The following is a 23,846-nucleotide window of genomic DNA, read 5'->3' as shown; positions in this document are numbered from 1 at the left end:
GGCACGGTGAAAGGGTGTCTCCTCCCTGAAAAGCGGAGAAGCTGCAGCACCCCATGGAGACTTCCTATATATGGGCGCCGTGCGCTAGAGTTTTCTATCGACGGCAGCGGCCCCTCGAGGGGAAACGCGGCGTAATGCCCCGGTACCAGCCAGCAGCGTCTAGCAGTGCTGTGCTAGTTTCGCCGTTCGAAAAGAGCGATTTGAAGCTGCCTGCATAGAAAGTCAAAGGAGAAGACAAAATTGAAATTAATTCTATGTGGTAATCTGCCACGACAACCAAGTTATTGTGAAAGAGAGGCAACTTGCCGCAAAGTTTTCGTCCTTCTCGCTGTATCGTCCCGCCGATCACGTATTTGAGAGAGCGCTTTCACGGCAATCCACCAAACGTGCCGCTCAAATCCGTTGTTTCAAACTCATTCCTTGCATTTAGTATATTTGTCAATGACCAGTTGAGCGTCACGATGCGGACTTATAGCACAGCAACTGACGTGAAAAAGTTGCGAAATGCACCAATGAATGACCAATGAACATCGTGGAGCTTGGCTAAAATTCGTGTCTGCCATATGTCGTACAGTATTTATCTCTTTTACTCGGACCCTAATTCTGCGGCGTGTCGGCGAAGACTGGATTTGGACCTCGTCTTCCTTCAATATAAAGCTTGCAAGCGAACACAGGGAATTATTTGTCCTCCCAGAGCTGCGTTTCGCAAGCCGTCATCATGTTATGTAGGTGCATTCTGTCCCTGTGATCTTATTATCGTTGCCAAATCTTGTGATCTCGGTTTACAAGTGGTTCTTTGCTCCTTCCTATTCGTCCGCACGCACACACACAAAAGTAATCGTGCGTTTGTCGAACAGCAACCTCACTGTTTCTTCTTAATTATTGTCATTTTTTTATTTTTTAGCATAGTTTGTTTTGTGTTTCTTTTGCGTGATATTTCTGGCTGCTTCTATGTTGCAATTTGCGACAATGTGTCTGATGCGCTATGTTCACCTATACTAAGGCCGTTGTTTATCACTAATAAAACATTATTATCATTACATATCCAGTTTCAAACAAAAACACGCCTTATTTATATCCTGAAACAATCTTGATTGACTGATTGATTTTTATTACTATGACTGTGCATCAAATGCAGGCACATAGAGCTAAAAGGGAATCCACGGCTTGAGCTATGCAAGATTGGGAATTATTTGACTAAGAAACTTATCCTCACAGTGCATCATCACGTCAACGGATTATGCATAAGAAAGAAACGAGAACGTTTTTTCCCGCTATCTTCATAATGTATATCCGTTGTTTGACTTTGTTGTTGACTGTATTATTCATGTGAATTCTTCAGTGAGAGATTTCCGTCCTCATAGCGCAGGTACTGGACGTAGCTAGTCTCTGATGTGTAGTCTATAATTGGTAGTCCCTTGCGGATAAATATGCACTTAAAGGGATAGTCGCATCCGGAAGCGTGTTCCGGAACTGTTATGGTCATGTTCCCTGTCGTTCATAATGTACGCCGGCGAATTTTCTCCGCACAAATCCACTTGGTTGACTCAGAAACGATTTTTAAATGTTCGCGCTTCCGGCGCGCACGGCAATTCCCGCAAGGCGCCGACACTGGATGACGTCACCCGGATAAACCAACCATCAGGAGGCGCTCCTTCCCGCCGGCTCTGCCGGAGTTCTGTGTGTGTCTGAGCGCACGTCTGACCCTTTTTCTTGTTGTCTTGTCGCGTTTGCTTTGAAGTACTTTGAACCACAGCGTGTGCCCTAGGATTTCACGCCGTTGACGTGCGATTTCACAGCCAGGAAACCGGTGCTACGTGCCCGGGTGCACAAAGACTTATAACACGAATCCCGAGCTTACATTTCACCGAACTCGCAATGGCGAGACGGAACGAAAGTGGGAGGTAGCGATCGCCAGCCACTACTGTGGTGTGACCCAAGGATTGAATGTTTCACGCGTCTGTTCCTGTCATTTCGCCGACGACGCCTATTTTGATGAAGATGTATTGCAAGTTCGGCTCGGGCTACGGCAGAAACGGAAGCGGCTGAAGATTGACGCCGTGCCTACCATATTCGATCAGGAACAAGGGCAGGAACCAGTAACGGAGGTAAGTGACAATCCTGCGTGGTCACAGCTACGCTGCGATGAAAAATATCAGTTGTCACAGTAAACATCATCGCGAACACCTGGCCTCGCCGCCGATTGTAACGTCACAGTCACACCTCCTACTAATGTACCCAAATTATTACAATGACTGCAGCATCCTGACGCAATAGTACGCGTACTCTCGAGAAAAAAAGATTGGTGCGTTGTTGCAGTGCTAATTGTCGCCTGTATTATCCAGGAGTAACGTAACACTCCCACATGACAGCGTTATTCTAATGTTATTGCAGCTAGTGGATGTTTCTACAGTTCATAGTGTAAGCCTGATGGCAGCATTCAGGGATGTGGAAACATCGCAATCTGTGTTTGGCTACGTCCGAGACACATCACGTTGCATCAGTATTCTACTGCAGCCTTGTTGCTAATTTCTGGCTCTATTTCAGGCGGCAGCAAGCACGTCAACGGAATCAGCTGGATTTGGTATGTTTTGTCAAGCCACGAAAATATTGCAATTCTTTTTGCACGTCCCACAACATAATGGATATGTACGAGCCCTGAAAATTGTCGAATCCTGTGGAAGGAATCTTGTGTGATGCGGCTGCCAGCGTTTATAACGTAACGTCGACAGGAAAATAACTGTACCAGTGAAACAGGGACCGCAAAGGAAAAGATTTATTTGCATAGTCATTTTTATGTTTGTTATTGTACCCGCTAGGCCCTCAACGTATTATTTTCAGTGTTAACACTCAAGGCCATATTTCAGATGCGGAGGTCATGGCTGAAGCAAGTGCTGGGGACCCACTTCCCACTTCACGGCGCATCTCACAAGGGGGTTGTTATCCCCTGATTCCAGGAAGAGGAAAACAAAGGGCACACACTTGCATAGCGTATTAGTACACCAGATATGGATCTGCCAACATGAACCCTCCTAACATCCCTGTGGCAGCATACCCGTAACCACCCAGACTTCACACCACATTAATTTAGAACCACGGCACAACATAATAAAATAGCTTATGTTTATTTGCCTGCCATACATAATGGGAGGCAAATAAACCTAAGCTATTTTGTTATTCCCACTCCGTCACACTCCACTGTACAATAAATCGATACAAATATAGGGTCATTCTTTATCATTCCGTCACTACACCGCATTGACAATCTGCACAGAGTTCGAAATATTCCCACCTCGGCACTAACTTAGTGCAGTACTGTCTGGATTTGATGCAAGAGCTGATACTGCCACGTGAAGTAGTTTTTGCTGTACAGACGGGTAGACAGTCTGTTGACTGCAACTGGAGATACAGAGTGACAAGACAAAACATCCCCCACACTGCAATGACGAAAAGACGAAAATTGCTACAAGACGAAAATTTTGCTGACATAGGCACACTGTGTGCAAGTGAGCCCTTGGTCATCCCCCTTGCCTCCCATCAGAGGTTTTCGAGAACACCACACACCTATAGTATTCTCGAAAATCTCTGATGGGAGGCAAGGGGGACGACCAAGGGCTTACTCGCCCGAAGTGTGCCTATGTCAGCAAAATTTTCATCTTGTCACTACATGTCATCAGTTCCAGCCATCAGTATGCACCAGCTTGTCTCTCTTGTCAAGACACCCTTGTTTCGATGGTCCTAACGCTGATAGCCTTGATAAGACGTAGACGGGAACTTCCTCCTGATTGCTTGGACAACGCATCCAGGCGATCTTGTGAATGACGAGTATGCCGTGAACCTCAGGCAGCTGGAAAAGACAACTCCATATGACATTTCTTTTTGTTTAGCATCATATCTTGTGGGCACTTGCACACCTGCCAAATCTTCCGCAGTGTTGGAAGACAATGGCCAGAACAGAAGAACAGACACTATCCCAACCTTGGAGTTCAAAGCCTGTGATTTCCTTCCTTAGTTCCAGGGTCTACCGCATTTTGAATGTGGAAGGTTTGCAGATGTGCAACATAGTACAACAAAAAAATGTCCGCCTCTTTCAGGATGAGCCCGATTCCAACTGCTAACTCCCTCCCAAACCAGCTTCCCTCCAATTTCGGCAAAATCCAATTTCTCCCAAAATACGTTACTCTTACATTCTTCAGTAACGTGCTTCCCCTCTTCGTTAGCACCTCAAATGCTTCTGTTTTTAGACTTGTAGGAGTTTAAAATTCCCACTGGATATCTGCCAATCAATCGGTTTTGTGCTGCCAATCAGGCCATGGCTAACTGGCATAATTGAGAGCATGTCGAGACTAGCTGAGGCGGCTGTGTTGCTTCACTTTTCCTAATAGAATTGTTGGACCAGGGTTCTCTGGATTGTTCCAAGGCTCTGGTCCACGCTTACGATTTATGGGGGACAAACTTGTGTAGGCCAAAAGGCTGCTGAAAATAGTCGCCCTTTTGTATACAGCCCTTGTCCACTTTAGGCGCGACAATTTGCATAACCAACAACACCCGACTAGCACCCGAGTTTACCCTTCCGAATCTAGATGGGGGGTCATTTAAACCGAAAAATTCATTACGGTCGTAATCATATAGCAAATCGGAGAGCACTGCAGCAGGCTTACCTGTGGTCCTGGGGATTGAGTCGCCTAAAATGTTGATCATAGCGGCAGAATTGAGGCACGTACACCACTAGAAGCTCTCTACGGAGTCAGATGTCCCTGAGTAATGGGTGTTGCGTTATGCACTGCACGGCGGCACTGTTGCACATTTCTACCACCCTGGCAACAGAATGGTAACACAGGCTCTCGTCAGGCTCCTGTGGGTCGCAGACTCCAGACAGACACCTGCCGATTTCAACATTCTAAACTGTTTCGCACATCCGACGGCAACCATGCAAAGAGATACGTCACCTAAAAATGTCATCCCGCGGGTTAGCCGCAGACACATCTCGTGGATTGTCGGCGGCCTCCAGAGGCACTGGGTCCGTAGAGTACGGGTCATCATCCAGCATTAACTCGTCGCCGCTACCGCTAACATGTTCGTCAGAATCTCCCCCAGACAGAGAAACATCACTCTCGTTTTCTGACTCCATGTTTGCTCCCTTCGCTTCACGATCGCCGAACAGGCGCGCGGCTCGCATTTGACCAGGGCGCGCGCTGATTGGCCTTATCCGGGTGACGTTTCCTCCAACTTTTAGAGAGCGAGGGCGCAAGGATTCCGGTTTCTTTTTCATCGGATTGCGCGAAAAGTACGCCGCGGATCGAAATGGTATTTTCGGGCCCACTTCAGTGGTCGGCAAGGAATTAGAATTCGCATTAGTTTCGAAATTGACCGAGGAGAATGCGACTGTCCCTTTAACTTCACGTAAATAGGGGCCACGAATACTGCACACTTGTCTGCGCTACACACTGTGTCACACATTGTGCATAGACACATATAATGTTCCACGTGCAAAAGGCTTCCCCATCGCATACCATTTTGCGTGACAAACCACTTCCACACAAGTAGTCTCACGGGTTAATGAGTCCAAAGGCCCAAAGCCGACATATAAAATTCGGTAAAACACCCGTACGCACCAAAGCTACATACGCGAAGGCGCCGATACGGCGTCAGTACCAGACCGTTACGCGCGAAATCGCCACAGATGGCGCTGCCGATCAAGCGACTGCAGCGTCCTCTCGCTAGTGCACGGTGCCCATAGGCAGCCTTCCCTAATCTATGCTCGTTTTTCTCTCTTGGACGGCCACTGCGTCTTGTTCATTGCGTTTCCGTCGCGCGTTTTAAGTTATAACCATTTTCCAACCATGTAGCAAACTCTTCGTACTTACCTCTCACCGTGCATCAAGGTAAGCTAACGTCGAATTTGCTGGGTTGTCGTCAATCCCAGTCGGTTAAATCTCATTTCGCCTAATCCGGATTATCGGATTAAAGAAGAAGGAGGGGTGACAGGCATTAGGCGAAATGGGACTGCCGTGCAATCTCATTAGGCGGAACCGGACGGTCGGCAAGTGGGTGCTAGTTACACGCCCCGCCCCGATGGTGACGTCGACAAGAAATGAATGCGCTCGTTCGACAACAACTTACGTCGTCCGAAACAAGGACCCTTTACATTTGGAAATGAAGGTGTGTGCGATGGGGAGCAGACAATTGCTCAACGGACATTTGCTCACCCCGTACTGTTTTACCACGAGCCCACCCTGTCCGTTTCATAATTTATCTTGATCTTTTCAAATGTGTGAAACAGTGAATTATAGCAAGATAATAAGCGTTGCAATTTTCAGATCAATTTTATTTTGTGTACCTTTCTAAAACAAATGCATCGTCAGACAGCTGATAAAAAAAAAAAAGAGAACGAAACAGTTTCGGTCTTCTCTTGGTGGAGGTAATGACTACCATAATGTAAACTATGGCAATCTTAGATGCTGTCAGTTGCTTTGGCCCAACAACAACAACTTTATTTTGAGATGGAGAGTGGGGAGGTTGATGGCCAGAGACGATACTCAACCCAATTGCTGGTGGGGATGTGGGGAATAAAATAGTGAGCCCCTTCACAATAACAGTAGAAGTCCGATGGTGTCCAGAAATGTCAAAAGAGCTTTCAGCGCAGACCGTTGCTGGACTGGATTGGGCCAGGGACCAGGCAATTTCGATAGGGAGAAGGGGCGAGAGTCTAGCTGACTAAGAGACTCGGAGAGTGCGGTTCGGGAAGGTTGGTACTGGGGGCAATGAAGAAAAATGTGCTCCACATCCTCAAGAGCACCACAGTGGCAGCAGGTGGGAGAGTCAACTAGTGTCAAGCGGTAACGCCACTGAGCGGTAAAGGCCACATCGAGTCGCATTGGGTGCCTGTCGCATTCGGTGCGAGTCGCATTCGGTGCCGCATTGGTGGATTAATGCAGCATCTTGACGAGAGGTGCTTCGTGGCATGCGGAAAGCGAGCGTTGGATCGACTCTGCTCAGCATAGATGGGAGTTTGCTCATCTTTGGCCCTTTATAGCCTTTATTCTTTGTTGTTTAGAGGTACCGAACACAAAATTTTAGTCAGCATTTGTGTGGTACTCATTTTCAAGAAACAAGGAAATAAGGGGGAGGGGGGACCTTCCAGTGCTCGTTATCTGTACAGGGAACACTAGAAAAAATAACACCACCTCACATACACTAAGCAGGAGCGCTCCCTGAGATATGAAGTGCAAAAAGACCATTCCGACGTTCACCAACCCATAGAATTTCCCTTCCTTGCAGTAGCTCTTGAAGCATACCATTAAAAAATAATTTTGGTTCCAAATGTTCACGCGACACGACCATAGGGTTTATATGCGGCCCCACTGCATTAGAGAAGTGCAATCGCGAACTCAGGGTTGAAGCCTGTGGCTGGACTTGTTTACTTCGCGCAGAGCCCGGTATTACTCTCACAGCATTTCGTAAAAGCAGCACTGATGTACATTTTCTTTATTCGCTTTTGCACTTGTCATGCCCGCGAAATTTTTCATTAGTTAATCAGTCAGCTGCGCGAGAATTAAAGATATTTTTTCGAACTAAGTGAACGACCAATAAATGCCTTCGATGAACGAAGTTTCTTCATGCCTCCAACCTCTCGACCAGCCTCTAAGGCCACCTCTTGTGTGTGTGGATTTTTTATTTTTGTTCTTATCTTTTAAAACGAATAGCAAGTCGGTCTATGCCTGACTAAGCTGTCCTCCTTTCTCTTTTCAAGAAGCATATCCCCCCAATTAATACCCAAGCTCTGCCTTTGTCGATATAGCGCACTATCACTCGAGCCCTACATTGCTTCCTGTGCACATTTACCAATGATTTTACTATTGAGGGGCTACAGTAATGCGCGTGGTTGAAAACATGACGTGGAAATTGGATGTTTCCTGGGTCCCCCCCCCCCCCCCCAAATACACACACAACAAGGTATGTTCGCCTGTGACAAACATTTTTCTGTTATACTGTGCCACCAAACACGACATCTAACTTACAAAAAAAAGAAAAAAGACAGGCACATATGACAACTTGGTGTGCATTTGTCCACCTTGAGCGTTCGGACAGTGAACAAATGTCCGGTGAGGAAATGTCTTGGATCTGTGTGTGATACCACTAATACTAATATGAATATATTATTACCCAGTTAAACCTTTTCGTTCATTCATGAGTGGATGGATGAATGAGTGGGTACGCCGCAGTGTTGTTACTGTTACGGCGTTACAGTAACCGATACTTTATTTCGGTGCCGGAGTACAGGTCGCGATATTATTTAAAACCGGTATCGGGAAAAGTATTTCTGTTGCAAGTTAATCGTCTGAAATTAACACAAGCTTGAATAGAAATAGCAAAGGGATAAGGTTGTTATGTGGAGTTGCGTAATTAACTTTGACTTTCCGATATAGAATAACGAATTTATCACATTGACTGTTAAGGAAGAGCTAAAAAATGCATCAACACAAGGCTATGCTTGGATGAAACCAACAAGTTTGTAAAGTTATGTGAAGATGCGAAAGTGACTTTTGGCAGCATGCCAGGGGACCGGCTTCTTTCATCACGTGACACGGATCAGTAGGCGAAGTAGGGCTGTCTGCAGCATACATTAGGCCAAATCGGAACCCCTGAAAGGGCTCCCGCCCTTTCCCGCCCGATTGGGAAGCCTGCTTCCCGAAACCTACTTTAGGCAGCGTGTGGCTTTGTGTTTCAGTCTCGGAATTCTTTGATACTCTTCCTCATAACGCAGGGATAATGGAGCAGATTATGCGTAAAGGGACGCTAAAGCCCCATGACCAGAATTCAGGGACACCTCCTCTGATGCAGGTTCTGCCTGATAGCAGAAGAACGTGTAAGAAAGCCAACTTGAAAGACAAGTATGCGGCGAGGAGGAAGGAAGATGGAATGAGACGTGGGCAGACGAGAAAGGGAATTTGTACATCAGATATCGCGCGCGGAGCCCGGCTATCAGCAGCAATTGCCCAGCGCAGAATGAAAACGTGATGAATCAGCTTTGATAAGCTTTGCCAAACTTTTCTTCGGTGTGCTGCTGCTCAGAGTTCTGGGGTGCTGCTCGTAGCGTGTGGAACGGGGTGATTGCCACTTGTAAGGCTAGACCTCGTCCATTTTTTGTTCTCTCTGTGGGGAATAGGGTTGCCGTCGACGATGACCAATGTGTGTCCTGGGGACACTTCTGAGGGAAATGTGCCGACGTATGTGTGACAGCGTCTGAGGAAAAGCCCAGAAATTATCCTACATTATGCTGAAAAGAAATTATGCTCTATAAGCTAAGAAAGCGAATTCAGTCACCGCACCTCACTTTGTTACTTGCACCTTGTTACTCAGTGATCACTGTATCGTACGCTTCAGTTTGTTCTTGGCCTTATCATGAGGACACTTCAATGTTTAATTCCAAATTTTGCGTCTTAGTCTCTTCCCGGCACCATCAAGAATGCTTGTCGGTTATCAACTCCCTCCCTTAGAGAAATAAAAATAAGAAAAGAAACAAGCGGAAGCCTGCTTATTTTCAGAACATCTAGAGGTGAAAGCAGTGTCACGTTCGGCACAAGAAAGTGCCGAAACCAACACTTCCTAAATAATGTCGGGCATGCACGCTTACGTAACCTATATGGACGCCTGCGACCTGCTTCGAGCTTTCTTCTCGTTCGTTCTTTCATTTACTTCATGGCAACATCCACAATAGTAACAGCAGGCCTTCCAATGCGACGCAAGGCACAGGCCTTCTCCGTATCCTATAGGTGTTGCTCAAATAGGCGCTCGAATCAAAGACAAAAGGAAGAGAGATGCCCAAGCAGCACAATGTCTCGAGTGCAATAGTTGTGGACGGTATGTGTATTATCAATGTAATTAGTGCGGCCGTTAATTATTTTTGTAATAAAACAAGCCTGAAAACAAGCTGAGCGCGCAATTCCAAATTGGGAGAACACAACCCTGAGAAGTCTAGTCAGCAGGAATCGAAACAGTAACAATCTCTGTGCCCTTAAAAAATGAGCGAAAATGCACTATCGTCGAGAGTTGCCGCGAGTTCGGCAGCCGCTCGTTCCTATCACCTTCACTGTCACCGTTTGACGATACTAACATCACACTGTTCCTCCAAACATGGGGGCCCCCGCTTCCTAGCGTCGTCATTTTTTTTCTCTCGTTAAAATCTGATACAACGCAGACATTTATTAAGCAGCGGAATCGGTGATTGTCTTTTTGTTATCTGCCAGGTTTTTACAGTAATGCATTTGCAGTTTTATTGCGTGACGTTTATCACATCACATCGCGAACTGTGTTGTGCAGATCAAACGAGATAACGCGGAAAGAAAATCAAGTACGGCATGTTTTATGATAATGTAGACTGAGAAACAACACCGCTATTTCCCTAGCTCCAGGGACAAAGCGGGCTGTTCCATGATTTCAGGAACAACCTGCTGTCAGTTGAGAAGTGGTGACACCGAGTCAGGGAGAGGAGAAATCGCCGCAAAACCCGCATAGTGTTCAATTATTTTGTATGTTCGCACATTTTTTTACTAGAGCGCAAAAAGGCTCTGTGATTTCGGTTCTTGCATGGTAGGCCCTCATGGTTATGCTCTACATCTTTGCAATTACGCAGTCAACGTATTTTGACTAATTATAATGATTAATCGGGAACGTTGGTTAACGGCTGCACTATTTGTTTATACGCCACCACCTTTGAATTGGTCGCGTCCGGAATACATATATTGGACGACTTTTGCGAAAAAGAAAGTCATTCGCGGATTTCATCAAATTCATTCAGTCTTACTTCACGTACCCTGTATGCAGGGTATCCCAGCTAAATGTGACCATATTTTTAAGAAAATATATCTATCACTTCTTCCGAGATGAAATCAATTTGAGATATAGCGTATGCTGAAGGGCATTCCCTAGTAGGGCATTAGCAGACTGCTAAGGCAATGTCTTAATTCTTTCAATAATAACTTTTTAATTAGAAAAGCTACTAAGTTGTTCCAATGAGAAAATCTTATCTCTTCGGTCACCAGATACCAAAGCCGTTTTCAGAACAAAAGTCTATTCGATATATTGCATGAAAAAAATTCGTGAAAAAACACCTTTTTTTTCTTCTTTATTTTGTTCATTGTGCATCTTCGAAACAGCGTCTTTCGTTGACCCCCATGCGAGAGAGTGAAAGAGCACAGTGCCGACTCATGCGTGGAAGATTGGTTAACTTGCGGAAAGAAAAATGTATCGGGGTGACTCTATCGGAGCTGCGCTTATCTTGAGCTGCATTTTCCGTCTTTTTTTTCCATCTTTTTCACGGACGCAAGAGGCGACAGTGTGCTCTTTCATTCTCTCGTGTTGGGGGCGAACGAAAGACGCCACTCTAGAGATGCGTAATAAATAAAATAAAGAAAGAAATGGTGTTCCTTCACGATTTTTTCTTCTGCGAACGATCTATCGAACGGATTTTTGTTCTGAAAACGGCTTTGGTATTTGGTGACCGAAGAGGTCAGGTGTTCTCATTGGAACAACTTCGTAGCATTCATAATTAAAAAGTTAATTATCGAAAGTTAGTTAAGACATTGCCTTAGAAGTCTCCTAATGTCTTCCTAGAGAGCGCCCTTCAGCATATGATATATTGCAATTGATTTCATCTCGGAAAAAGTTATAGATATAATTTTAAAAAATATGGTAACATTTAGCTGGGACACCATGTATATGACAATAAACACGCATGGTATTTTTAACATATTCATAATTGTGCTATAAGAACGAGTTAACCCGTAAGGAGGTTACGGCCTTGCACAATGCTGCATGAGAACGAAAAATTTGGCGAGGTAGAGAATAAAGGAAGTTTAAGCCAGATGTCCTGAATTTATGTTAAATCATTGAAATACATCTACACTGCGAAAATCATGCGTAGGAATTTCTTCACTTTAATTCCAATTACTATTAGAGCGAGTCAAAGCTGACCCGCATAATTGGTTCCGTCGTCATATTAACTTCGAATGAAAATTTGGTGAGTTCTGTCTTTACAGGGAACAACGGACGTTTAAGCCACAAGTTCGATCTACATTACATAAAAAAATCTACATTACAAAAAACATGCTTGTAACTTTGTGCATCCTATTTAGTTTCACTATTATAGAGTGCGTCCAAGTTGGCTTTCACCAGGACTCCGTCGTCATATCGATCTCGATGAATGAAAATTTGGTGAGTTCCGTCTTGACAGGGAACGAAGGACGTTTAAGCCACATGTTTGAAATTGGTGGTAAATGATTGACAGGCATCTACACAACAACAAACAGGGGTGGCACTTTGTGCATTTCAATTAGTTTCGCCATTATAGCGCGTTAAAGTGTACCGGCGTGACGATTCCGTGTCATGTCGACCTCTATCCATGAAAATTTGAGGAGTTCCGCCTTCACAGGGAACAAAGGACGTTTAAACCGCATGTTTGGAATTTATGGTAAATGACGGACAAGCGTCTACACTACAGCAAACACGCCTGGCACTTTGTGCATTTCAATTAGTTTCGCCATTGTAACGCGCTAACGTGTACCTGCTTGACGATTCCGTGTCAGGTCGACCTCTATCAATGAAAATTTCATGAGTTCCGCCTTGACAGGGAACAAAGGACGTTTAAGCCACATGTTTGAAATTGATGGTAAATGGTTGACATCTACACTACAACAAACACGCGTGGCACTTTGTGCATTTCAATTAGTTTCGCCATTATAGCGCGTTAAAGTGTACCGGCATGACGATTCCGTGTCATGTCGACCTCTATCAATGTAAATTTGATGAGTTCCGCCTTGACTGGGAACAAAGGACGTTTAAGCCACATCTTTCAAATTTATGGTAAATGATGGACAAGCACCTACACTACAACAAACACGCGTGGCACTTTGTGCATTTGAATTAGTTTCGCCATTACAGAGGTTTAAAGTGTACCCGCCTGACGATTCCTTGTCAGGTCGACCTCTATCAATGGAAATTTGATGAGTTCCGCCTTGACAGGGAACAAAGGACGTTTAAGCCACATGTTTGAAATTTATGGTAAATGATGGGCAAGCATGTACACTACAATAAACACGCGTGGCACTTGGTGCATTTCAATTAATTTCCCCATTATAGCGCGTTAAAGTGTACCCGCGTGACGATTCCGTGTCAGGTCGACCTCTATCAATGTAAACTTGATGAGTTCCGCCTTGACAGGGACAAGGACCTATAAGCTACAGCTCTTTTCCCTGAGATGTTTGCATTCGTTACAGGTCTGAAATTTATGGTAAATGTATCATGTATCAACGCTACAACAAACACGCGTGGTAATTCGTTCATCTTAAATACCCTTACCATTAGAGCGCGTCAAAGTTGACCCACATAATTGATTCCGTTGTCACATCGACCTGGAGTTCACAGTTAAGAAAGGGCGTTTATGCCACAAGTCCTAAATTTATTTTAAACGATTGACAATAATCTACATTACAACAAACGCGGGTGGTGTTGTGCAAAACGGGGATTCCTGTAGCGGTGAAGTAAGTGGGAGTGCAAGGAGAAGTCATCTGCTATTCACATATTAACTGCACAGGCTATCGCACAGCATTAGGGCAACTAAATCAAACTGAACGCCATGCAGTGTGATATAGGTCCAGTACAGCATTATTAAGCCAAAACTCTGACGCTCTCGCCCTGCCGTTACTCTCATACCTACCTCTGTTAAACTATCTCAACAAAAAAAAAAAAAAATGAAGAAGAAAGGAAAAAAGAGAAGAAAAAAAACAATCCCAGCACACCGTGAATCGAACCACGGACCCCGAAAGCAGGGACCAGCATCTTTACCACTAAGCCAACGACGCCATAAGGGATCCCTCGAGGAATGAAGGTACAGACGCTCCGCAAGCCACACGGAGCTTGTCAATACTTCTTTTGTCGTGGGAACAAAATAGGAGCGTCCCACAACAGCGCACAAAGTTGCAAAGCGTACAAGACAAATTCAACTTTCATGTCCTACATGCGCTTTTTCCGAAGAACCCATTGTTTTAGCCAAGTACAACAAAAATAGCACACCAGTGCATTCTGCCATGAAGCCAACACGGCGAAAATAAGTCCTCCAGGAACAAAACTGTGACGCTCTTGCGCTTCCATTCCACTAGTACACCATCGATGGGCCTCTCACAGCAACACCCTTGTGTGGGCTTTTCTTCCTAAAGCTCAGCGTCAACAGATATTCTAACAAAAACAGGTGGAATGCATTGCTTCAATGGAGGGCAGCGAGTACGCCGGTCAAGCCAACTTTAAGAAACCGTGTCCCGGATTTCTGGGAATGTCACCTCATTATTTTGGGCAGCCCTTTTATTAGAGTTGACCTGTTGTAGTTGGGCTGGTTGTTAGGCGTAGTCGCCACGTTGCTCCAAGTAGCTCTCGGCAGTATATGTACCGGTGAATGATCGCCCACAGGCTGCATAGCCGTTCACTGAGCAGCGCACTTAGCCATTTTATCGCCCAGTCCGGATTAGCTGGGCCGCACACTTAGCCACATTATCGCCCACAGGCCGGATAGCCGTTCACTGGGCAGTGCTCTAACCTCATTATTGCCCTAGGCTGGATAGCCGCTCACGGGGCAACGCATTCGAACAACATTATCACCCACAGGCTGGATAGCCGTTCACTTGGTAGTGCATTGTGCTTATTCTTGGTTATGTGGGTATTCGAAGGGTCAACCCCGCCCCCCTTTTTTCCTGCCTCATAGGCACCATGGCAGCCTCTCCTTCAGGTCAGGATTCCGACTTCAGAAGTATTGTTAAGAATCTGGCTGCATCTGTAGCCACACTGGTGGAGCGAATTCCTCCGCTACCCACGCAGGAGCTGGAGGGCTCGTACTTCGGAGACGGGGAGGACATCAGGGAGCCGTTGTCGCCACCGGAGCTAAAGCTGCCTGCCCATCAACCTCTCCCAAGCCTTCAAAAAGGTGCCCAGGGCACCTCAGGGACAGTAGAGCCCGTCTCTGGGGGATGGTTGACAGGGTTGTCAGGTGTAGGCCATAAGGAGATTTCGCCCGACATCTTCAACTTCCTTCAGAGACACTGGGGCCCCGGGGGCCGAGCGGAGCGCTGCTGGAAGGCCTTGGTGGACTTCCCACGGGTGAAGTCCCCCTTTCTCGTTGTCCCAGACTTGAATCCAGAGGTGAAGTCCTTGGCCAATGAGGTCTCCCGGGACAAGCGGCAGGGGGATTCCGATGTGGGGGGCACCAGAGAGACCAGACACCTTGGTTCCAACCTCAGAACATCAATTCTGTCATGAATGAAAACTACAAGGTGCTCCGGGAGGCGCGGCAGAGCTCTTCCAGGCCAGCCACGATGGAGCCTGCTCCAAAGGGGTTCCAGCCTTCCCCTGCCCCTAGTCCACCATTCGGCGCCCAAACCAACCCTTTCCAGGGAAGCCCTTTCCAGGCGGACCCCAGGGAAGGGCACCACGAGGTACAAGAGCTACGTCATCCTACATACCCGACCATGCCATCAGGCAGGTTAGCCCTTTGTGCCCACGATTGGAGAAGACTAACAAGCGATGCATGGGTACTGCAGGCAGTGGGGGGATAGAAGAAGCGGGATAGAAAGCGAGCTGTGTGAAGAGGGATGGCCGAGACGGCTCCCTTGCAAATCAAGTCCGCCACTGCTAAATTAGCTGAGAACTTCCCATTCGCCTGGTTCCCCTGTGAGAGGTTTCGGATCTGAGGTAGAGGCTAACAGAACTACAACTGATAAGTTGCAGTTCTGATAAGTTGCAGTTCTGATAAGTTGCAGTTCTGTCAGCCTCTACCTCAGATTCAAATCCTCTCACAGGGGGACCAGAAGCGGGTATGAAAGCGAGCTGTGTGAAGAGGGATGGCCGAGACGGCTCCCTTGCAAATCAAGTACTCCACTGCTAAATCAGCTGAGAGCTTCCCATTCGCCTGGTCCCCCTGTGAGGGGGACCAGACCTACCTCAGATTCAAACCCTCTCACAAACCCTGTGAGCTGTCGTCAGTGTTACATTGCACGTACCTCCCCCCACCGTGGTGGAACAATGCAAATTATCTTGACCACTCAGAAACCTTTCAAGCCCGCAGCCCGCGATACGATAGCACGCGTATGAAACGACTCCTGGTAATGGCAGGGGTTGACACATTCCACGCGAGGAGCGGCTACCCCCAAAGCTCAGACTAAGAGGGTTTCTGTAGCTGAAAACCCGGAAGTGGCGGATTGGCCCTCCGACAACCACTTCTATCGTCGGAACACTTGCGAGAGCAAACTTTGGCACCCAAGTCATAGGTTCCTAACCCTAGAGTTAAGTGTCGATCGTAGCCGGCGAACGGTACTTACCTGGAGTTAGAGCAAGAATTATACGAGACACATAGGGGTTCTTCCGGCCCATGTATGCATATCCCACCCGAGCTAACATTTCTGGGTTGGTTTCTCTTTTTCGTTATAGGCCGGGGGTACCAGTAGGACAAGCCTAATCCAGAAATACAATTTTGTCTTCCCCATTTACCTCTGGTGTCTTCGCAGCAATTTCTTCTCTCCGACCGCCTGTAGTTCGGAAGACGAGGCAGGAGGAAAAAGCAATTATAAACCCTGAGAGTAAGCATCTCTCCATGGTGAGCTAGAAATACTGGTGTGCCGTTCGCCGGTTGTCACAGGTATATATTCGATGTCAATAGGTTCCATTTAATATAACCCGGATGATGGAAACAGAAAAACATGGCCGCCGCGACACAGTCGTAGGACGCCTACAAGCGGTGAAAATACGGGTTAACGTGCAAAATGTAGGATGACAGCAGCACACGAAGCACATATTTAGCAAGTCATAGGGCGGGGGGCTTTTCAACGACGCTCTTAGGCCGTTCAAACGGTGGATACAATGGATACGGTGGTTCTAGGACCACCACTGAAGCATTTTCGGTTAATACGAATGCCGCCACAGCACCAGTATACAAGGAAATTTCATATTTTATCGCTGACGCTGTGTTCCTTTATACGCGGTTAACTTGACGAGTTACATAGCAAAATAATTACATGCGTGGCGAGGTACACTGTATATAACGACAGTCTAAATGACAATTTTGTTGTTCTGTGAAAAAATGTTCCCACCATCGACAAGGCCATCTCAAGCTCACCAGTTCTCACTTGGCGACGCCCGACACGGCGTCTTCAGCGGGCGACGGAAATAGACGCGCATTTCCGGAGTCGGGAGAGTAGAGACGTCGAGCCAAAAAAACTGCCATGCCGACCTTCTTTCACGACGTCGGCGAGAGCTGCCGAGAACGACAGCTGGCGACCAATTACGTGACAGAAAGGCCACGCCTCTTGATTTTTCGTCTGCTTTGGACGACGGAATGCCACTGTGGTATGAACTTGATAATGCGCGCTGACGGGGAGGCGGAAATGCGCCTCTACTTCCGCCGCCCGTTTACGCCGTCGCTAAGTGAGAACTGGAGCTCTCAGCAGCAAAGAAACAAATGGCAAATATTGGCACCGCAGGCAAAATATAACTTCGAGGAATGCATTGCTGAAGTGAGACTGACTGACTGAGACTGGCCCATTTCGTGTACGGTACCGGTAGAGCGAACGACCTTCTGGAAAAGCAATGTACCGGCTTGCTTATCGTGAGCAACATCATCCCATGTGCATGATGTGCATGCGGTTGGAACTAACGTCCACAAGTAACTAAAAATCACGTCATGTGTGCCACTAGGATGTTCACAATGATCGGGCCTCGTGTAGAATCAGGGCCGGCGATAGACCCCGCGCACGAAGCCTTCAACCAGGGATTACTTATTTTTTTAAGTATGCACTTAATCGTGTGCCTTTGCCCCAGGCCCCGCAGCGGCCCTTGGTAGAATTTACTAATTGTCCTCGCAATCCCTTTTCATTCCTTTTTTGGGTTGTGGCGATAAGAGAGCGCCACGGGTTACGGCGATAGGGGGCAGCCGTGCTCCAGGGGGGCGTACCCCACGCAGAGGGATAAAAGCGGTGATCCGCTGGATAAGAGGCCTTTTCGTTGTGCGGTTTTTGCTGGGTGCAAGCTGTCTGAACGTGAAATAAACCTGGTATGTCTGTTTGAATTTCTGTTGTGCTGCTTGTTCCTTCGCGCACGGAACGGACGGGCTGACGCCCCGAGGTTGTGGGAACTTAGGTTTCCACAACTGGCGCCCAACGTTTGGGGTTCGAGCTCGTTCGTCCCGTGGCGGGGAACACGCGGCACTGTGAGTTTGTGTAGTTAGTACTTGTTGTAGTTTACAGTTTTTGCTCTTAGTTTTTTTGCCGTTGTTTTTTTGTGTGTGCGGTTTTCGTGTGTTTCTTTGAGTTTTTCAGCTCCCACCCGGTGGACGAGCCCTCGGAGCTGATGGCTGACAAGGCGAAGGTGCCCGCGCCGCAGTCAGACGCCATCACAACAGCAGAACTCCTGTCACGCATGACGGAGTTGTGCTCGTTGGTGGTTCAACGCCTGGATGCCGGGTCGGTTTCGCCGCCGCAGGCACAAGCACCTCTACGACTCAACTTACCGGTGCCTACCTTCTCAGGTTACACCGATAAGAAGTCTGTTGCCGATTTCCTGGATGACCTCACCGCCTATCAGACGGGTATGGGAATTTCGGATGAAGTCCTAATCCAACGCATCCTGCAGGTTGCTTTGGTCGGAGACGCCGCCCGCTGGCTTCGGTTGCAATCGGAGTTTACGTCCTTGCAGGACTTCTAGGAGCGGTTCAAAAACGAATTCCTTCCCCCGGATTACGAATACCGTGTCCTAGAGGAATTACATAAACGTACTCAACATCCTGAGGAAAGCTTATCTGAATTCGTTCGGGCATTGCAGGATCTGTACAGCAGAGCGGATCCCACTGCTACGGAAGAGCAGCGTGTCGCACGGGCGATCCGTCAGTGCCACCCGCGCTTCCGGCCCTACTTAAGAGCCCATCGCTTTGAAACCCTTGAGGCGTTGGCCCAGGAGGCTCGTTCAATACAAGGCGACCTCCTGGCAGAGCTTCAATACCGGCCCCCTCCGCCCCCGGAGCTAGCGTTGGAACCGCGCTGCGCGTGGTCGGGAGGAGCCGCCTCGGTCGAACGCCTGTATGCAACAGGTTTGGGTGACAACCCCCGTAATTCAGACAATGCGGAGTCATCCCACCGAGCCCTAGATCCGTTCCTCTATGACCAGAGGACGATCCCCGCAGGAACGAGCCTTGACAGACCCGTCCCGCCCCGAAGTCGCGGTCAACCTGGCCTTTCAGCTAGCGAAACCCCACGGCAGCGGGAGCGGCACCATCCTGCGCCCCCGCAGCCACGAGCGCCCAACGGCTGTTGGAATTGCGGCAGCCCTGACCATTTTCGTCGGGAATGCCCGCGACAAAGACCGAACACCCGTAATGTGCCATCGGGAAACGGTCGCAGCCGGCGTCCATGAATGCTCGCTCAACGACGTCGGCAAGTTGCGAAGAAAGCGAGCAGACGGTTACTATCCGTGGCCTTGATCAGTCAAAAACTAGCTTTGCAAGCGGTAAGATAACGCAAAGAGATGCTTTGGCTCCTCTTGCTTTTTCTGTCCGAGATTACATCGAGGATAAGGAACCAAACATCGCCGTTCGAATTTTGGGTAAAGATTACATCGCCCTTATCGACACGGGGGCTACGCTTTCCCTTATCGGGGATAGTGTTTACGAACATTGCTTATCACGGCATGTGGAATTGCAATCCACAGACGTCACTCTTCGTCTTGCTTCCAATGACGCCGTTCCAGCACAGGCTGCAGTTGTGCTCTGGGTACGTTTGGATGGGAGACGACGAAAGCAGCGCTTCGTGCACCTTCCTGGCCTGGCAGTTCCTGTTATCCTGGGCAGAGACTTCATCATCCGGCAGAAGTTGGTGCTGGACCTGCCCAATGGAGGATACGTGTACCACGGCTCGTCGGGATTTTTCCGCTTCGCCGCAGCACGGGAACACAGCACAGCACAGCAAGCTGTGGCAGCGACCGTTGAAACGTCTGGGCTGCCGACTGTCTTGGGGTCATTCCATGGTCCCGAGGAGCAACGCCGTCAGCTTGAACAAGTACTGCGGCAGTTTGACGGAATCTTTACCGAAAAACCGGGTAAGTCGTCTGTGTTACAGCATAGCATAGACACCGGTAACGCTAGGCCCTGGCGTTGTAAACCCAGACCATTGAGTGTGCATAAGCGTGCTTTGTTAGACACTGCTCTTGACGAAATGCTCCAAACCGGTGCAGTTCAAAGGTCCCAGAGCCCTTGGGCATTTCCTGTTGTTCTGGCTCCGAAACGTGATGGTACGGCTAGGTTATGCGTCGACTACCGTCGACTCAACGCAGTAACTGTAAGGGATTCTTACCCCTTCCCGTCCATTGAGTCAATCATGTATTCCCTGGGCAATGCAGCTGTGTTTTCAACGCTTGATTGTAGTAGAGGGTTTTTGCAAATCCAAGTTGCCCCGGAGGATGTCCCAAAAACAGCCTTTACGTGTCATAGAGGTTTCTTTGAATTTGTACGAATTCCTTTCGGACTGTCTAATTCACCCGCCAGTTTCCAGCGGTTGATGGATACAGTGTTGGGAGATGCGAAGTACAATTTCGCAATGGCATACATGGATGATGTCGTAGTGTTTTCTAGAAATTTTCAGGAACACTTGGAACACCTATCAATCGTCCTTGCAAGGATGAACGAAGCGGGCATAACGATCAACCCCCGCAAGGTGCAGCTGGCATCGTCTAGGATCAGCCTCCTCGGCTTTGTGGTGGACAGAGGGACCATCCGTCCTAACGACGACAAGCTAAAGGCGATCACGGACTTTCCGGTTCCCGGTAACGTCAAAGCCTTGCAGCGCTTCCTAGGTATGGTTGGTTTTTACAGACAATTCATTCCTAATTGTGCCGAGCTAGCGCAGCCGCTTAACCAGTTGTTGCGCAAGGACACGCGCTGGAATTGGGGAGCCGGAGCCTAGCAGGAACGATCATTTCGAGCTCTATCACAAGCAATCGCTGATACGGCTAGGCTTTATCTGCCCGACCTCAACAAACCATTTGTTGTGCAAACAGATGCAAGCGATTATGGTGTTGGCGCAGTTCTCTTGCAGGAGCATGACGCTATTCTTTGTCCAGTGGCTTTTGCAAGTCGCACGCTGAATCCGGCAGAACGGAACTACTCCGTGACGGAAAAGGAGTGCTTGGCGATCATCTTCGCTTTCAGGAAGTTCGACCTTTACCTGGACGGCAGTACCTTCACTGTCCAGACTGACCACCAGGCACTTTCTTGGCTGCAGCGGCTCCATAACCCGTCTGGACGACTTGCCAGGTGGGCCCTGACGCTACAAGGCTACTCCTTCAACGTGGAGTACAGGCGGGGCTCAACAAACGTGGTAGCAGACGCGCTGTCCCGCGCGCCTCTACCGGAGGGGGAAGAGGAAGGCACCGAGGCGCCTTCTCAACTTCTGGCAGCAGCACAGGTGGCACGAGACGTATCTTCGTCTTGGGGCACGGTCGTGAGCAGACAGCAGCTCCTAGACGCTCAGAGAGCGGACGGCCTTTGTCAGCGGGTGTCGCAGTGGATAGCTGAGCAAGACTCGGCGGACACCGGAACGACTGACGGACGGCACGACTCCTATCTGCTGGGCGAGGATGGCATCCTGTTCAGATACATACCCCAGGCGGATGAGGACGACGGCTCATCCCCGTTCAGAGTCGTGGTGCCACGGAAGTTGCGTAAGTCTTTCATACGTTACTTTCATGACTCGGCCTTGGCAGGTCACAGCAGCGGCAGGAAAACTTACGAAAAGTTGTGTCGTGTTGCGACATGGCCAGGAATGAGGCAGGATGTAACAAAGTATGTTCGCACTTGTCCCGTATGCCAGAGAGCGAAACCTCGTGGTGGTTTACCCCCTGGGCGCTTACAGCCTGTTCAGAGCAATAGACCCTGGCAGATAGTCGCTTGTGATGTGATGGGACCATTTCCCCGTAGTCCTAGAGGTAACCAGTATTTGTTCGTGGTTACTGATCATTTCACGAAATGGGTTGAGCTGTTTCCTCTCAGGACACTGACTTCCCAGAGAGTGTGGGAAAAGTTACTCGACACCTTTTGCCGGTTCGGGTTTCCCGCACAGCTGATCACCGACAACGCAACCTACTTTACAAGTAAGGTGTTCTCAGATTCTTGCGCTGTCTTAGGCATTCAGCATAAGAAGACTTCCCCGTATCACCCTCAGGCTAACATTACCGAACGTGTTAATCGGAACCTGAAAATGATGTTGGTTGCTTTTACTAGCCAGCACCACCGTGATTGGGATCTTCGCCTGGCTGAGCTGGCGTTCGCTACGCGGACGACGGTCAATAGGTCTACAGGATTCACCCCGGCGTTCCTGAACTTGGGACGAGAGGCCCCTTTTCCTGTGGAGAATGCTCTGGGCCTCCGGGATGGTGCTACCCGGCCTCCTTATTCAAGGTTTGCTGAGGACCTCCGGAGTCGACTGGACGATGCAGCCCGGACGGCTCGGGAGAACCTGGACGTCGCAAGGTTGGACCAGGCTCGCCAGTACAACCGTGGACGTCGGAACCTCACCTACAGCGTCGGTGACCTCGTCCTTCGACGGACTCACCCGCTAAGTGATGCGTCACGAGGCTTTGCAGCTTCACTCGCAGATAGGTGGGATGGCCCCTTCGAGGTAAGTGCGTGCTCCTCCGGCCTCACTTACAGGCTTCGTCGCTGCGACACCGGCGAAGAGACTGGGCCGGTTCACATCTCGGACTTGAAGTCTTACCATCTCCGAGACCCTGACGGAGAGGAGCCAGATTCGCAACCTGCCTCCCTCCAAGACCTGGACCCGGATCCCGTTCCCGGACCTGCGTCCAGCCGCTACAACTTGCGTCCCCGCAGGCGGCGCACGTAGCTGCCACTATCTCCATCGCTAAGCATAGTGCTTGTGATTTAGTGCTTTAGTAGTGTGATTTCTGTTCCACAGTTTTCCGCTATCTGTTTTGGGGGGACGCCTTCTCAGGCGCCCACGGTTTGAGGCCGCCTTCTCACCGCTTCCCTTTACATCTCCTCTCAGATGCAACGACGTCCGCAGCATCCCGCCCGCCGTGCACCTGCCCGCTCCCGTTCCCGCGGAAGCCGCCCGGATCCGGATCCACCCCAGCACCACTCCGTGGCCACTTGGACAGTTGTGTCCCACGGACAGCCGGTTTCCTGGGCATCCCGCACACGGTGGGCTCACCAGCCAAGGCCCCTCCGGGGGGACTACCCCACACAGACTCCGGCTCCGTTTCGCGGTCTGACGCTCACCGACCGCCACCCGGCCGATCCCCTACAGCCCCTCACTGCGGAGGAGAAGCGGATCCTATGCCCGCTCTGCTTGGTCCCCGAACTGCACCGTCCGACACACCGCCGGGGCCCACTTCACCAGGCCCGAACGGAGGCCGCCCGGACAGCCAACGACGTGACAACAGCCCTCTCCACCCTCAGGCGGCTCAGACCCGAACTTCTGGTGGAGACCAGGCCTCCCCCTCCTCCGCCGCCTGCCCCCTCTTCAGCCATGGACGACGCCGTACTAGACCTGTCGGACGACCTCATGACCCTGTAAGGGAGGGGGGGTGTGGCGATAAGAGAGCGCCACGGGTTACGGCGATAGGGGGCAGCCGTGCTCCAGGGGGGCGTACCCCACGCAGAGGGATAAAAGCGGTGATCCGCTGGATAAGAGGCCTTTTCGTTGTGCGGTTTTTGCTGGGTGCAAGCTGTCTGAACGTGAAATAAACCTGGTATGTCTGTTTGAATTTCTGTTGTGCTGCTTGTTCCTTCGCGCACGGAA

At 49.0% G+C, this 23,846-nt stretch overlaps 1 long non-coding RNA gene across 1 annotated transcript; it reads left to right on the top strand.

Moving 5' to 3' along the window:
* Positions 1 to 17,992: 17,992 nt before the first annotated feature.
* LOC135378626 (uncharacterized) lies at positions 17,993 to 23,811 on the top strand. Its single transcript, XR_010418507.1, has 2 exons — positions 17,993 to 18,091; positions 23,091 to 23,811. It is a non-coding gene; the product is annotated as an uncharacterized LOC135378626 (long non-coding RNA).
* Positions 23,812 to 23,846: the final 35 nt, after the last annotated feature.

This window comes from Ornithodoros turicata, chromosome 1 (assembly GCF_037126465.1).
Source record: "Ornithodoros turicata isolate Travis chromosome 1, ASM3712646v1, whole genome shotgun sequence".
Taxonomy (NCBI): Eukaryota; Metazoa; Arthropoda; class Arachnida; order Ixodida; family Argasidae; genus Ornithodoros; species Ornithodoros turicata.
The sequence above is the reverse complement of the archived record's forward strand: the minus strand, read 5'-3'. Positions and strand labels throughout refer to the sequence as shown.